The following is a 17,998-nucleotide window of genomic DNA, read 5'->3' as shown; positions in this document are numbered from 1 at the left end:
CAAAGGGACTTTATATAAAGCATATTCTAGTGTGCAACAGCCTGTTCATTTTAACTGGATTTTGTACACTCCTGATGTTGTCAGTCTAGTGAGCTGATTGCTAATATTGGCTCTGATACTGGCTAATACTGCCAGTACTAGAACACTGTTGACATCTGTGGCCCTTAACCTGCTTCATCTTTTCTTTCTGCAAAATGGAAAGAAGGGAAAAAACCCACATCAGCATAAAATACAAACGGGTCTCAATTCCTGTGAATGAAGCCAATGTAAATAAATATAGTCCATGTATAAGCCCCCCCCTCAAACATTATTTATACTGGAAATGTTAACAGACCTTTAATTGTGAATACACAATACAGATATAAACCCCATGTTAAATCTCCTCCCATTTTGCCGAGCACAACACTGTGAAAGTTTGTTTGATAAGAAACATATCTAATATGCTACAGGGCAACTTCCTTTGGCCTAGTGTGTTAGGGTATGTCTTCACTGCAGAGTTATCCGGAGCTAAGCTAGCATGAGTGGAGTCACGGCAAAGCCCTACCGGTGACAGACCCATGTGGCTGCGTCCACAATGGAGCTGAACTAGCCCATGTGCTGGGCTGGATTTGTAGCAGGATATCCCATGGTTCCTAGTGGCACATTAAATTGGGCCACTCTATGAATTCATTTACAGTGTGTTGTGGGAGAACTTGTTCATCCTTCCTGGATGCCTGCATGGAAGTTCTCTTGTGTGTCGTACTAATATCATGTCACAGCTTTACCAGAAGGCTGGTGTCAAGTTCTGGCCAACCGACAGAACAGGAGGATTTCTTGGATGTTCAAGTGCTGTGGAAAGTTTACTAGAAATAGGGCAGATAAATGTGGGGTTAAAACTCAGTGCAGAAGAAAGGAGCATTTTGACAAACAAGTGCTGTGCAAGTGGAATTGTGGGATAGGATTGGAGGACAAACAGCACCTAGACTTGGTTAGCTTATGTTCTTACTGCAAAGTAGGCAGGTTGCCAGCCTGGTCTGTACTAAAACCCAAGCTCAAACCTATACCCTTAGTTGTGCTAGTCAGAGTTTAAAGCATCGTCAAGCCTGGGTTAGAGGTTTTTCTGTGGGGATGGAAGGGAATTAGGGGTAGCACCTGCACTAGAGCCTGGGCTAACTCTGCAGTGAAGGCATACCCTTAAAAACTGAGTAGCTGTGCCAGGAGTGGGAACTGGGAAAGTATTTAAGGTCTTATTGCTGCAGTGATTATGGGTGTGGATGCAAACAGGTTCTCACCACCACAAACTATTTGGATAATGGTAGCAGAACACTGGGCTGCTTGCCAGAAACCTGGAAATCAAGTGCCACTGGACTTCCCCTGTGCTGAAAGTCACGGGGTGGGTGGATGTATTGGGAAAGGAAGGGTATTCTGGACTAGTCCACGTCATCTTGAAGATCAGGTGATCTGAGTTAACTGCTGGGCTGGAAATAAGTTGTGGCTGGTTTTGGTTTCTATTTGAAAAGTTACACAGCTGTATGACTGCACTACCTTCATGTTCTGTTCCATCAGGCTGAAATGAGTTGCGACACGGTTATCAGCTTGCAGCAGAGAGATCATGCTTAAGAAATCTTTGGGTTTGCCCATCAACACTGGTATTTCATTCTTGGTTAGAAATGTCTATTTTCAGTTCATTTGTTCAGCTGCAGCTTCGCTTAAATTGTACTTGTGGTTTTTATTTAACAAGTATTTGGTCATGAGAGTCAATCTTGCTGTCATCTCTGCAAGTGCAGGGACCTCCCCTCCCCCTACCCCCCGAAAAACAGATTAATGAACTACTTCTGTGGGGGGGAGGGGAAGAGATTTTGAGAGTAGAGGTTTTGTTTGGGTATGGACTGTAGAGATTGGGGGTGCTAGAGTTATGGAGCCTATTCTAGCAATTAGCCAAAAGAAATGGCTCCTTTCTAGACTACTTTGTGGCACTACATAGCTGAATTATGCTAGGTAGATAATGATCTGGTGATGTGATGTCAGAGAGTTTTGGTAAGAGAACATACACTCTCCCCACCCCTGCCCCAGGCACCATGAAGGCTGGTATTTTTAAAGGATCCTAAAGGATGCCCTAACCCTATTGAAATTTAAATGGCACTTAGCTCCTTTAGGCTTCTTTGATCATTTTAACCTTAGGGCCCATTCCTGTGAAGTACTGAGTGGCATAAACTCCCCTGGACCTTGTAGGAGGTGTCCAGTATCTTGCAAAATCAGGCCCAACTTTGAAAAGTTGGACATGTACAGTGTTTTCTTAAAAGAAATGTCATCTGTGTTTTTGTTCTGCATACTTGCTGCCAATGTGAATAGGATAGGATTCATTTCAAGATGTATAGTATCGTCGAACATAATTTAGATTTCTACGTTATTTTGGTTAAAAGGGTGCTTTTAATGTAGTCATTAAAATGTCAGGTAAGTAAATAATTTGCAGCGCTCCATCAGTATCCTAAGAAGGAAAAAGTTCACAGGAATGGAGTAAGTTCTCATGTGTAAAACAGCCATTCAGCCAGCATAGTTTCTGTAAATCAAGGAAGATTAAAATAACACAGACCTAATTTAAACTAAGTCATGCTGACTAATTAAATGTTTGTTTGCTTTAATTCTAGAGGGCAAAACATAGTCTCAGGCTCTGTAACTTCCAGTAGAGAGTCCACCTTTAAAAATAAATCACACTCCAACATACAATGAACTGTGGGCATTTTTAGTTAATTATAAGGGTATTGCTTAAATAGGCAAAAGCCTAGAAATTCACAGTTAAGGCTGAAAATATTCCCTTATTCACAAATAACTTATTGTGTATTTAAAAAAGGGAGAGAGAGAAATAGAATTGCCCAAGGGTCAGCTTTGAGGGAGGGTGGGAAGTCTCAACTATTTGCATCCACTTTGAGCCTGCTGAAATGACCGTAGGCAGCTGTACAAATCAGTGGGTCATTCCATTCCCATTGTGCTAACATTGACATTTTCCAAACTATTAGCCAAATGGATACTTAAGTGGATCTACAGATATGTCCGCTGTCTCCAAAGGGTTAGAGAAAAAACAGTGAGAAATGTCACGACTCCCTGCAACATCTAACAAACTATGGACAGTTTAAGAATTACATGTTTTATTTTTCTACTTTTGTCCATTTAAGTCTAACATTTTTTAAAAGTGGGAAGGGGTATGTATGATTGTAGCTTTAAAAATTCAGTTTTGTGCCAATGTAGTGCGTGTGAAAGGGTGTCGGATTGACAGCTCTTAAGATTGAACTCCACTGTCTATCCACAGAACGTATACAGCACAGATGTGGGATGGTGAAAATCTCTCTACACTGCCCCACCAATATTCCTCAGCCCTCACCTGCTAGGGCCATCTCTAGGTATGAGAGGAACTTAATTCTCCTGCCCATAGAGTCCTTCACCTGTCTGCTGGGGTTGCCAACTAGGGTGTTAGTTATGGTGTTAGTTCTGTAATGTAGAACCGTAGTGCTAGGAACCAAACTGAGATACCCAAACTCAAGTATCACAGGCAACCAAAAAGCTGTCATGTATTAGCAACTATCTGTCACTTCTGATCTGTCCTAAGGTTCCATATCCCATTACCAAACCCCTTTAGCTATGCAGCCAGTCCCTCCCTCCTTAATCTGAATATTTCTGCATTATAAACAATTATTATGTGATGTGTCTTTGGCTAAAGCTCTCTTGGGGGGATTAAGGCAAGATGTCCAAACTAAATAGTTTTAGAGAATAATCACAACAGAAGACTTGTTAGTTAGTAATGCATTATGTGGGCCAGATGAGCTCCAGCTGAATTGCTCAGCTGGCTGTAGAAATAGATCCCAAAGGTTTGTTTGACTTCTTGAGATAAATAGAACCTTTTGAGCTGTAGCTTTTTGAATTGTAAAGTTTTAGGTTAGATCAAGAATTTAATAAAGTATTTCAATATTAGCTTTTGTTAAATCTTTACTCTACTAATGGGTCTCTTAACTTTTCCTATTAATTATTTTAACAGTGCCCAAAAGTGTGTTGGGCACCTCTCAGTACAACAACCCCATGATACCTGCTCCATCGAGCTTACCAAGTTTAGGCGTGTCTCAGTGACCAAGGATGGCCTTGCAGAAGAAATGAGTCTCTAGGAGGGATTTGAATGAAGAGAGGTTTTGCAGACCCAGCTCAGGAAAGGTGGTCCATGTGAAGTGCGTGTACCTGCCAGATGTCATGCATTTTACATGATGCTAGCTATTCCCCTTTGATGTCATGCTTTTTCTGCCTACTGTCCCTCTAATTTAATCTAGAATCAGTGCTGCAAATACTCTTGAATTTATTGCAAGTGATGTGACTTTGGTCCCTGCAAAAGGCACTCTCACAATGGTGTGAAAAGTTCCATTCTTCACAAAATTCCCACCTGGAAAGGAGCAGACAGGAATGGGAGCAGCAGCTGAGTGTCCTCCTCTGTCTGCCTGTGTGGGGAGGGCCCCCTTGCTCCGGGCTTATTCATCCCTGTTGTTTGCAGACTTTAATCCACCATTCCACTTCAACTGCCCTAACCTCTGATTGACCACATGCCGGGTCACTGCTGCCTCTGCAGCCTCAGCCTCTGGTAAAGATTGTGTTCTATGCTTCTGGTGGAGTCCTATCACCCACATTGTGCAATAGTCTGGCCAGTGTTAAGGAAACCTATCTGCATTTCTAGTGTCCTTGTGAAGAAGTTATTACCCAGGTTCCAACTTCCATTTCTTTAGCAGACTAATCAAAAAGCTAGCCAGAAATGATCTCCTGTTCTACCCTCTGTTGTCAACATCCTGGACCTATTCCAATCAGGTTTCTGGCCAGGGCATGGTACTGAGACAGCACTTGTTGCTCTGATAGATGACCACTTCCCTTCCATTGGTGATGGATGTACGTACGTCCTCTTCCTATTGGATTGCTCCACAGTATTTGATACAGTAGCTCATCAAACACTCCAACCCCCAAGAGGCTGCAAGGGTGAATGGTAACACCTTGAAATGACTCTGGTCTATCTTCTCTGAATGAGCCCGAAGAGTTATGGGCAGTTGTTCCTCTACCACTAGGGTCCTCACCTGTTGAGTCCCACAAGGCACAAGGCTGCCACATGCTATTCAAGATCTTTCTGAAACCTTTGGGAGGACTAGAGAGACGACATAAGTTGAAGAGCAGGTAGCATTCTGGAGACAGCCAGCTCTGTATCTCCCTTACATTAAATGTTAATAGCTCAGTCTTCAAGTGTCCACAGTGTTCTGTTTGCAATCCAAACAAAAAAGACGGTGGGTTCCTGTCCTCAAATGCTTACACACTTGAGTTTTCAACATCTTCCCTTCTGTGTTTTTAATTCTATTAGCTCAATGTTTTCTGAGGCAGAAGCCCAAGAAATCTCTTATTATTTGTTTCTCTTACTACCAAATCAGGGAAAATCAACATTAAAAGATGGAATTATTGGTACAGGCTATTCATGAGACTATCCTAGAAAAAGTGGACACATGGACAAATTCCTAAAGATGAGTACAAAAGAATAGCACAGTCATGTAGGGACAAAATCAGAAAGGCAAAGGCGTAAAATGAGTTACACTAGCAAGGGACATAAAGAGCAATAAGGAGAGGTTTTATAAATACATTAGAAGAAAGAGAAAAGTGAAGGACTCTGTAGGTCAAGTACTTAGCAGGGAAGGAGAGCTAATAACATGACATCAAGAAGGCTGAGGTGTTTAACGTAAATTTTGCTTCAGTCTTTCTTATTTTTTTTTTATAGATTCATAGATTTCAAGGCCAGAAGGAACCATTTTGATCATCTAGTCTGACCACCTATATAACACAGGCCATAGAACTTTCCCAAAATAGTTCCTAGACCATATATTTTAGAAAATTGTCCAATCTTGATTTTAAAATTGTAATTGATGGAGAATCCACCATGACCCTTGGTAAATTGTGCTAATCTAAATTTGTCTTCCACTTCAGCTTTTAGCCACTGGATTGTGTTTATACCTTTCACTACTAGATTGACGAGCCCATTATCAAATATTTTTCTCTCTATGTAGGTCCTTATAGACTGTAATCAGGTCATCCCTTAACCTAGCAGGACCTCACTAAAAACACATCCTTGTGATGATTCCCCATTCATAGTCACATTTTGAGACTTGTCTGTTAGTTAGAGTTAAATCCATTTAATATGTGCCATGTTAATTTTTTCATTCTAGTTTTTCAATCAAAATGTTGCAAGCTATCAAGTCAAATGCCTTACAGTAATCTAAGTATATGACATCAACAAGATTACTTTTATCAATCAAATTTGTAATCTCACGGGGAAAAAAATCAGGTTAATAGATAGGTCAGTGGTGACCAGATACTTAGCAAAATGAATATTAATAACGGGGGAGGAGGAAAAACTGTACTCAAAGAGTAGTTACAAATGTTTCACTGTCAAACTGGGGGAGCATACGTAGTAGGGTGTCGCAGGGGTCAGTCCTGTGTCTAATACAATATTTTTATTTATGACTTGGATAACAGAGTAGAGAGTGTGCTTATAAAATTTGTGTATAACAAAATATTGTGTACGGGAGGGGTTGCTATTGTTTCAGAGGGCAGGATAAGTATTCAAAATGACCTTGACAATTTGGAGATTTGGATTGAAAAAACAATGTGAAATTCAATAAAGATAAGTGCATAGTACTACACTTAGGAAGGAAAAATCAAATGCACATCTACAAAATGGGGAACAACTGGCTAGGCAATAGTACTGCTGGAAAGGATCTGGTGGTTACTGTGCTTTACAAATTGAATATGAGCCAATGTGTGGCAGTTACAAAACAGGCTAATATTATACTGGAATGTATTAGCAGGAGTGTTGTCGGAGATTTTCAAGGACAGGTTAGATAAATACCTGCTGAGGGATGATTTAGGTATACTTGATCCTGTCTCAGCACTGAAGACTTGGCTAGATGATGTCTCAAGGTCCCTTCCAGCTCTACATATCTATGATTCTGTCTTAGGGGGTGTGACTCCCACTATTTTAGTTACTGTGGTTCTTTTACATACCTTAGGAGACCTTGATGAAAATCAAGCAAAATAATCACAATTATTAACCATGCCTGCTATTATTATTAGAGAGAGGAAACAAAAACATTAAACAAAACACCACAAGTAACAGAATACAAGTGATAAACTAGTTACTTCTGTTAAATCTCTTTGGTATGTCTTTCTATGGAGAGCTTTGAGCCTGGACTGCCTCTGACACATTCTTTGGTCCTGCCTTGAGTGCAGGGGACTGGACTAGATGACCTCCTGCAGTCCCTTCCAGTTCTATGAGTCTAAGTTAAAACCATGTTAGCAGCAATTCCCAAAAGGAAATTTGAATTTCTCTGTTGTCAGGTGTTCTTCATAGCAAGTATCTCCAGGTTATTATCTAATCTCCCCTTAGGGGATATCTCCACTTTATGTGCTACAGACACTGTTACTGGTATTCCGCTTCTCTGTTGCCCATCTGCCTCTCACAATGGATGTCTTCTAAAGTATAGTTAACATTGTATTTTCCTCAGCCAGAAAAGAGCTCATGTATACCCATTCTAAGATGACCTGGTCATTGGAACACACTGCCTGGAAAAGGCCTTCAAGTAATTGTCTCATAGCCCAGATTCTGTTTTGGAACAGCATGGATTAGTCAGCACTACTAGGAGCTGAATGACTCCACACAGTCTGTTGTTGCTAGGACTTGTCATGGATCTCAATCTCCACAGAAGTTTATTTCTACTGGAGGACAGGATTCAGAAGTTGATGGGCACAAGGTTTGCTCTCCAGTCATGTCTATCAGAGGACTGAGGTCTTGGATCAGAACATTGGTCTCTTGCATTAGCATACTGTTTTGAGTGAAATTCCACATGTCTTTTCCGGCACTTTCTAAATTTCCAGGACTCATCATCCTGGCACTCCCTTGTCCTGTTGACAAAGGGTACTTAGAAGGTCACAGACTGTCAGAATTGGAGAAGTTTAGTGAAGAAAATCTTTTGCCATCTCCAAGAACAGGGAAGCTCATTTAGGGAACAAACTAATCCAAGGTTAATGGAAGAACAGACCTCAAATAAAGTGTCAGTTGGCCAAACAGCTCTGTCCTAAGAGCTTTAACTCAAATCCTGATCAGATGAGATGTAAAGGGTTATGTTTTACAATAATTTGGCAGTGGCTTTTATCAACAAGCAAGTGGGTACCAGATCCTTAGCCATCATACGATCATCTAATCTTCTCTGTTCCTGGACAAAGAAGGAGAGAGAAGAAGAATAAATGTAATGTATATGTGCTGTTGATGACCTGTGTATATGTGGAGGCTGATAATATTTCCTGTAAATATTGCCCAACGCTTCCCATAAAGGACCCTGCTTTTCAGTTTCTTAGAACTTTATCAGAGTTCAAACACTTGAGCTGAGATTTTCCATGCCAGATATCTGTGTCAGGATGACTTTTTTCGTCTTTGTTTTTTTCTCCAAAAATGCTTCAGCCGTTTCTGAGAATGAGGCTAGGGAAAATATATTATTTTACTCCATATTAAAAATATTCTAGTGTCCTTTCTTTGAAGAACTCTAGAGTACCTTTTCTTTGGAGCAGGGACTTGAAATTTGGCAGGAGGATGGCCTTTGCATTAGGAAGATGCTTCTTGCATCCCTGTGAAAATCTGCCCAAATTTGGCTGGGTTATAAATCTTTAAAAAGTCAGTTGGTACATGCTCAGTAAAAACATCGTAGATTTTTTAGCAGCTAAAATCTGTGAAGATCAGAGCACGGTCAAGTCTCTCAAAGCTTGTGTGTGTGACTGGACTGTGCATGTTCCATCCCCACTGAGCATACTCCATGCCCTCAGAGTCTCCTATGTGTGATTAGACTGAGTGTGCTCAATCCCCTCAGCTCCTACCTGTGTTGACAGTGCATGCTCCATCTCAGAGATACTTCAGTGAAGCCAGACTTGCCCTGCAGTGGCTGTTCTGGGCTAGGGTAGGACCAGACAGTGGAACTGAGAGCAGGGAGCCTATTTCTCCTGTGCTATTGATGACCTACCTTGCTGGCACCCAGACAACATGGAGGAGGAAGTTTGATTCAAATGCTGAGGGGACAAAAGCTGAGACAAGGAATCTGAGCCTGGAAGCTTGGAGGTTGGTGACTTGAGGCCAGGGAGAGGGAAGGCTGGAACTGGCTGGGCAAGGAGGCTAGACTTGGGAACTAGTGAGGGAAATGTGTGTCTGTGGAGGCAGGTAGACTGGGAGCAAGTTGGGAACACTAAGGTTGGGTGAGGAGCTGGGGAAGGGGAGGAGACTGAGACTGACTGAGAAAAGAGACTGGGATAAGGAGCCAAGGAAGGACAATGGGGAAAACAGAGAATGGATGAGGAGCCCAGGGAGGGAGACTAGGTCTGGGAGCCAGTGGGAGGGAAAGGAAGAGGCAGATTGGATGTGAAGGCCAGAGGGCAAGGACCAGCTGGGCAAGGAGAGTGGGACATGGATGAAAATCTTGAGGAGTGAAGAGTGGTAATAGGCAGGCCAGGAGAATGGGACTGGGACAAGAAGCCAGGGATGAGGAAGAGGCAGCACAGGGACAAGGTTGGAGGAGGTCAGCAGAAGGGTCAAGGTTAGGGGAAATGGGCAGAGGAGTCTCTGCTCTCTACTGTATGATCCTATCCAGAGCCTGGAATGGAACTCAGGATTCCTCAGTCTCACCATTCCTCTGCTATCAACAGATATCTGGTAAAATGTTTCATCCCCCTCTAGTGCTGGTCCTCATAAAAGATAACTTACAACAACTGGAATCAGTTCCTCCATTAGTGCAAGTGGCAGAGGTCAGTGTGTGGGTATCAATATGATTCCACATGATGGAATTTTTTTTCACTTTCTGTTTTAATAAACTAGGAAATTACACACAAGTACATGCATTCTATGTTAAAAGAACATAATTAAGATTGCGGTCAAGCACTCAAAAGATGGGAAGTGCCAGAATTAAGGCTGCCTGTGTAACCTTAATTCATTCCCTATTCTGCCTATACATTATAATGCAGTCTTTAATGATGTGATCACATGCTTTTTTTCTCCACAGGACACCTGCCTTATTCATTGCACAGGAAGAATGAGGGTTGTCTAGTAAGGGAGCTATTTTCTATAAGAGCGAGAAGTTGGAAGGTATTCAGTGAATGAGACAGGCACTGTGCCTAACAGAAAGTGCATGGAGGATTTGGGCCCTTATAAACATGGTATAATGTGGGACAGAAAAACACAAAGACATAAGAGATGAGGAGATCACTATAGGAAGGTTTTGTGAAACAAGATATAAAGGAAATGTATACGTATAACATTAAAACTATAATTGTTCAGCACAGCTTGGTAAACAATTTAAACAATATTATGATTATTACTATTCAGACTGTGAAACAAAGGGTACTCCTACTGCATGTTGCCTTGTTTATTTCTATCATAGTAGATCAGATGTTGAATAAATTAATCAGTGTAGCTTCTTTTCCTGTTTCTGTTGCAGTCTTTGGGCATGAACTTGATCTTTGATGTGGAGCTGAGAAGTATGCTGCTTATCTTGTAAAATCAAGCCCTTGCACTTTTTTTTCAGTTATAACTCTTGTTAATATTATAAAGAAATGTGGAAGGTAAACACCTGTCTTTAAAGCCCAAATCTTTCCACAGGATCTGCTAGCATGGACCTTTACACCTGTGTGGGATACAAAGGGTCTATACTAGTCAGATCCTGTTAAAGGATCAGGCCTTAAATTTCTTGTGCGCCTCAGTTTCTACTAAAGTTGATAGGAATATGGAATTTCTTTCTTGTGGGAAATTCAGATATTTCAAAACTTGTCTGAGTTTTGAATCAGAATGAAAAGTTGAAATTTTTAGTGAGAAGGAAATTCTGCAATAGTTCATTCTGATACTTTATATTATGTTTTAACATTATTATTTTAAATGTATGTAATATAAATAACACATGAACATAAACAAATTAATATAAAAGTCAAAATGAATGTTTTGGCATTGTAGAAATGAAATGAGAGAGCTTAAATTGTTTTGACTTTTTCCTGTCAAAAACTTTTCTGAAATATAGATATGCTCCCATAAAACTTAGATTTTGCTGAAACTGCATTTTCCTAAGAGAAATTTGTTCTGTCAGATTTGTCAACCAGATGTAATTTCTACATTAAAAAGGTGATTTTTTTTTTGGTAGAGCAAAGCAAATGCATGGTGGACTATTGCCACCTTCTGATTGTGCAGTTTAAGTGCACTGCACAAGATACATTTAAACTACCAGCGCTCAGAACACTCAACAATAGGGGCCTGTAATCTATTGGTTTCTGTTTAGACTGGTGATATTTTTGTACAAACTGCTTCTACTCTAACCAATTTGCTTTAATTCTCACTGAAATACATATGATTGCAGAAGAGGAAATTCACATAAACATTACACAGTTTACTGAACTTGATGCAAACAAGCAGATCCCTTTTGCTCCTAGTAGCCAAATTTAGTTTGACTGCTACTTTTTCCCATTATGATGATAGTGTTTCATAAAGTTACATAGTAGCACTTAAAAAAAAAAAAGGGGGTGGGGTGGGGGGCTACAGTGCCTGTATTGACAATGTGAAATACTGCTGTTTAAGCAGTTTCACACTTCAGATGGTTACTGAAGTAGTAATTACTGTAAACAACCCGCAGTGATGTTAGTAATCACTGCCAGGTAGAGTTGGCAGAGAAAATTTTGAAATTTTCAAATTGAAAAAAGGAACAAAATTTTCTTTCAATTAGCTCTACTGCCCAGGTAATTAATTACTACTGCTGGGTTTTTTGTTTTGTTTTTTACTTAGGGTTTGTCTTCACTACCATGCTAAATCAGCACTGCTTTGTCGATGCAGCAGTGCCGATTTAGCGCATCTGGTGAAGACGCGTCACGTCGATGGGAGAGCTCTCTCTCCTGTCAACGTAATTACTCCACCTCAATGAGAAGGAAAAGCTATGTCAGCAGGAGAACGTCTCCTGTCAACATGGTGTAGTGTAGGCACCACTTTAAGTCGATGTAAGTTGTATCACTAGGGGGGTGGTTTTTTCACACTCCTAGCGACGCAACTTATGTCAGCTTAAACGGTAGTGTAGACAAGGCCTTAGTCCTTCAGCTGGTAAGACCATGAACTAGTAATGAAAGGCAGGTTGTTCTGGTGGATTAAGTACAAAAAAGAGTCGGTAACTTCTTAACTGTAATGCCAGGTCTGCTGCTAACTCTGTGTGCCCGCAGATAAGGTTATTGGTATTACTGTGTTGGTTTGATCATTTGTCAAATGGGAATTAAGCAATTTAGAAAAGAAAAAATATATATATATAAAGTACTGTGTCCAAACCAAAATCACTCCAACAATTGTTTCTGCATTACAGAACAGTAGTCATAATAAAATCAATTAATTTGAAAAGAAGAATGATCCCGTTTGTCAAAACCTGTTACGCTGTCTGGCACCTGGAGTTGTAATAGCCAAATATCGTCAAACTTGCTTGATTTTCTTCATTGTCAGGGGAGGAAAGAGGGAATGTGACACACATGCATAGGCATTACCATACTGGATCAAATCAGTGCTTCATTATATCTAGTATTGTATCTCTGATACATGCTTCAGAGGAAAATGCAAGAAACCCTGTAGTAGACAACTGTGTCCTCATAGAAGAACATTTCTTCCTAATCAAAGTTTGTGGTTGACTTCTCAGCTGAAGTATGGGACTTTATATCCTGTCTAAATGCCAGATCTCTGATTGGGTTAGTAAACAGTGGTACAGCATTCTGGCACCCTTTTCATGCTGGCTTCTAGTTCTCTAGAACTTAAGCTCTTTTTTTTTTAAAAGTCTCTAGATATTTGCTGAGAGAGCCTCAAAAATGTGCCCTAATGTCAATGATTTTAGTGATCTCTGCCTGCATTTGCAGAACCTGGAACAATACCTCTGAGAAGTGTACTGTTAATCTCCATGGGTACTAACTCATCTCCTCAATGATGATGATACATTAAATGTCCACACTGTTAATTATATCATTGCTCACAAGCAGGTAGGAAAGGAGGAGGATCAAATTATAGAGATTTGCACAATGTACTGTGATTAATGCCTCATTTCAACATTATAAGTGAGGGGGCTTAGGAGGTACCACTAGTGATCTTCCCCACAGTAAACAAACAAAAAAAGCCAATGCCAAGTTACCTAGCAGAGCATCTGAACCCTGCAAGGGAGAGCTAATATCAAGAAGCCCAAAGGAGCATACAGGCCTCATTGAGACAAAGCCAAGCAGTAGCCTAGCAGAGCCTGTGTGTATTCAGACCACACAAAATGGGAGCTGAGTCCAGACATCATATGTGATTGCATTTGGAACATCTGCTCATAGTACTGTGGGAAGCATCTCCTATAAGTATAGTTTGGGAGAGTTCAGCTATGTTTGATTTTCCATTTTGACTCCTAAATGTAAAACTCTGAGTGTTCTCATTATCTATACAAATGTTTAATATCTTTTGAATTCTGCTAAGCTTTTGACTTCAGTCATGTCGTGACAATGAGTTCCATAGGCATTTTAATAAAAAGTATTTCTTTTTATTGCTTCTAAATTGCTTTTCAGTTCCTTTGAATGCTCCCTTGTCCTCATATCATGAGAGAAGGTAAACAAAACTAGCAATTTACTTTCCCGGTACCATTATTTTGTATAAGTCTGTCAGGTCCCATTTAATTAGTCTCCTCACTAATGTAACATTTCTGATCTTTCCACTCTCTCTGCCTCTAATAATTTGTGTTGCTTATCTTTAAACTCCTATTTCTGCTAGACCGTGACCAGAACTGAACAAGGGTGAGGGTATTCCAGGAGTTTAGGTGATGACATAGTATTATTTTCTATCCTATCTTTATAATATTTTGTTTACCTTTTGAATCAAAATGTTTACATTGAACTATCCATAATGGCCTCTAGGTTTCTTTGAGTGATTAGTTAATTTAGTACTCCTGGATATGAGTAGTTCAAATGATTTCTTACAACCTTGCATCTTTTTTTAAATTTTGTTTTACTTCTCAGTACTGAATTTCATCTGCTAGTGTGCAGTCTCTGAGGGTAGGTTTATCAGGTACTTTTGAAGGTCTACTCTGTTTAGTCTGTTCTTGATGAGCCAAAATAACTGTATCTATTTCATCAATTATCTAGAAAAAGAGTCAGTGTTATATGGTATTTATTGACTTGAGTAAAGTATTCAACATCATTCCCCAAGGTATGGTATTCTTCCTGAGAAACTGAGTTTGGGCAGAATTGTTTGAAGTGGATAATACAGTTGTCTAAACAAATAAAAAGCAAGTTAATTTAATGACACAGTATGCTATTATCTTGATATGGGATATTGAATAATGCTGTGAACATCAAGCATTTTTTAAAAAAGCATAGAAAATGAACACAGATCAAACTAATTAGCATGGTAGGAAATGCATGGGAAAGACAGAGAACACTTTAGAGGATGATACAAATTCAGCATGGACTTGATAAACTAGCGAAATGGGAGATGTGATCAATAAAATGAGATTCATGAAGGACAAATGTAGCATTGTTCATCTGAGGAGGATGAATCAGTTGTACAAATTTAGAATGGGAGTATACTGGCTAGTGTTAGAGAGGATTGTGATGAGTTGTATTTCAGAATTTGACACTGATAAATTAGAGGATCCTCATAAGGGCAAAAACTAATCATGACCTCTGAGGAGAGATTAAAGAAAATTTAATTAGGATAGCCTGCAGAAAAGAGCGAAGATTTATGAAGGTCTTTGAGTATGTACAAGTAGTTCACAAAAGAAGTGTGCATGTGGTAGGGAGTCTGGGTGAGGATTATTTTCAGTAATTGGCAGATATGGAACAGGAAGGAAAATTTTATTTTGAATAGAAAGAAATTTGTAGATAATTAAACAAGTTTTCAAGGGAGGCTTGGAATTCCTAACAAATAACTGTCGAGATACTGAGGAAAAAATGAAGACTGTCCAAAGGAGGAGGATCTAGATATGAAGTCTGTTCCATAACTTATAACTGTCTGTGTGCTTTCTAAATTCCAAAAATTCTGTCATTTAAAAAACCCAAGCCCCCATTTTAAATTCTCCATTCATTCTTTACAGAGCTCATTTTATCTATGCATATATGTGTTTCCCCCTGTTCCAAACTTGCTTCTTCTCTAGCCACAAAGTAAACTTAAGCTTAGGTGTTTTGTCTCATCAGGATTATTAATTTTTACACAGCCTCTTTGTCATACTCTATCTCTCAGTAATAAAATGGCACTAGCGATTTAAACATATGGGAAAAATGCAAAAGAAGCTTATAAATCAGAATATCAATAGTGCTGAAAATATATGATAAAGGAGAAATTATGATGTATTATTGTTAGCCACATTTTAACCCTCATTGAAGAATGCGTCTGTGAGCATTGTATCCCAATATGCAATATAGTAATTCCTTATAACTCTGAGATTCATTGTATACTTACCCTTTTCTAATTATTTCAAATTGTTAATTGGTAGGTAAGATCACTGCTGTTTTGACTGCATTTTAAAAGTAGCTCATACTACTTAGTATGGGGATAATATGTTAGTCAATATGTGTCATGTGGCTAAAACCCTGTACATTGCTTTGGAAATGTACCCTTAAGAGCATTGTTACTTTAGAATGTGGACCATCTGAATTAAATGATGGACTGACCAGTTCACAAACGTAAGGCTTGTCGGTGTCCATTCAAGGTAAAAAGTGCTGGCTCACAAAGTTTGTGTGGGGTTCAACTTAAAAGGATTCCCCACATATTTTTCAATCATCTGGAATAATTCATTAGTTAGCACCCTTCATTTTGGCACGTTCTAATACACTAATTGATGCTCTGTGCAGCTTCCCTCTCCCTATCACCCACGAATTATCTCAGCTCTTTCCTTACGCATCCATTGTTATACTGTTCTGGATCACATGTATTTCACAGTTTGGAGTAATAGCCCCTGTGAAGGGACAATATGTGTATCCCATGGCACAGAGGGCATTATGGGAGCTCTTCTCCAAAAGGTGAATTTCACCTGCTTGCATGCACGATATTATATTTTGCCTTCGCCAAAAAAATCTAGAGCTTGAAATGCATGTGTGTGTGAGCATATATCTAGACCCTTGTATGCCGAAATAGACGCTGTACTCATTTTACAAGACAAAAGTATAGTAAAGAAGAGAGTGCCATCTTTTTCTGTGAATGATTTGAAAATGTGGGGTCCAATCGTACGTTTGTTGAGATTCTGTAGCTCTCATTGTCATCACTGGGAGTTAAGTTGCTCAGCACCTCACAGGAGCAGTTTCTTAAGTTTTTGTTCATGCTGTACTATGCACACATAAGGTAACAGTGTGAAACCTCTGCAACTTTTTTGTTTAGTGTTCAAACATTCATACATCGATTTTCAGTAGAAGCGATTGTTTCAAATGAATCTTTTCTTTTGCCAACCATGACATCTTTATTGTGCTTTTCTCAGTAAAGTCTGGGGGGTGAGTGTGGGGACAACTGGGGAAATGTATTTTTTTTTAAGTCTATTGCTATAATCGTTCCTTGTTTAAAAAAAAACCACAGACACAAAATTAAGTTAGGTCATCAGTCTGAAATCCATAAATCAAGATGAAATGAAAAGCTCTATTTGTTTGATTCAGATGGTAGGTTTGAGTCTAGATAATACTGTGATTGTCACTTTATAAATCTTGGAGAGCTAGATATATTGAAAATAGAAAAAGGTGTCTCCTCTAGATGGTGCTGTGTAACTTGTCTACTTGTATACTAAGCGGAATCTGTTGCTAAACCTTTGATCCATTAAAATTTAATCCTGCACCTCTTGCATACATAACTAACTTTCTTAGCACTGAGCTGAAGTTATTACAGTCTTCTTTCATGTGTCATACAATATAGCAGTATGTCTAGCACAGAGGGAAGTATAATATTTTTAGTTTTATTTCATTGTATGATTTGATCTGAGGCATTTAAAAATTAAAAAAAAAAAAAAAAAAAAGCTGGAGGCAGGAATTAGACTTAGAGTATCGCACACCAGCACAGGAATTAGTTTCCAGCAAGATAAAACCATCCCCTCCCTATAGCTATTTCCCTGCTAGCTGGCTAAAAAGAATTTGACTCCTCAGCTGTACTTCAGGGGCAAAATGCTGTACTTATTGTTTGGTGAAAATACAACATATGGAGCCTCTTATCTGTCACCCCAGGATCCAGGCCTGATTCCTTCCTATCATCATCTTAAGATCTCAGATAGAAATGTACTTGCTGGTGCTCTATCCCCCAGATGTGCCCGGGGCATGCTCTTAGTCCAGCCATCATACATATGTGCAGGCAGCCAAGATTGTGCACGTTCTGCTCTGTTTCTGAGCTGCAATAAGGAACATATTGCCTCTAATCCCACTGACCCATCTGGTTTAGTACTAGCAGTGCGAGCTGGGAATTCTGTACTGCCCACCTTCTTGCACCTCCCTTTAACTGGGTTAGGGTAAGATGTTGCCTTTAGTGTCTTGCTCGTTTCTACAGAGAAGTGCCGAGTATAGGCAGGGATTCAATGAGAATAAAGGTTGATATTAAACATTTTCCTTCTAATTTTTAAGTGGGATAGTCAGTGGAGCTAATTAAACAAACTTCAAGCCAGAAGGAATAATAATAACTATGGGATAGTGAGATTGCTCTTAGTCAGTAATTTAAGGTACATAAATGCTGCTGCTTTCTGGTGGCCTAAAAAACTACAACCTGGTGAATATTAGAGTCTGTTATCCTGGTCTTTCAGTGTAATTTTTTTTTAAATTAAGGATAGCTATTAAAAAGTTGAAGTGAATAAGAAGTAAACCGCTGGTCATTACTAAATTAATATGCATATTCAGATTTTGTTTGGCTAAATATATGTCAAGCATACAGATAATCAAAAGGGTTATTTTATTATTTACATGCTTTACAAATATATTCTTG

The 17,998-nt window shown here is 39.4% G+C and overlaps 1 protein-coding gene across 12 annotated transcripts in view; it reads left to right on the top strand.

The window, feature by feature from the left end:
* Window positions 1-17,998, top strand: part of MED12L (mediator complex subunit 12L) — a 330,165-nt gene that overhangs the window by 168,154 nt on the left and 144,013 nt on the right. The gene's annotated exons all lie outside the window — the stretch shown is intronic.

This window comes from Mauremys reevesii, linkage group 9 (assembly GCF_016161935.1).
Source record: "Mauremys reevesii isolate NIE-2019 linkage group 9, ASM1616193v1, whole genome shotgun sequence".
NCBI lineage: Eukaryota > Metazoa > Chordata > Testudines > Geoemydidae > Mauremys > Mauremys reevesii.
The sequence above is the reverse complement of the archived record's forward strand: the minus strand, read 5'-3'. Positions and strand labels throughout refer to the sequence as shown.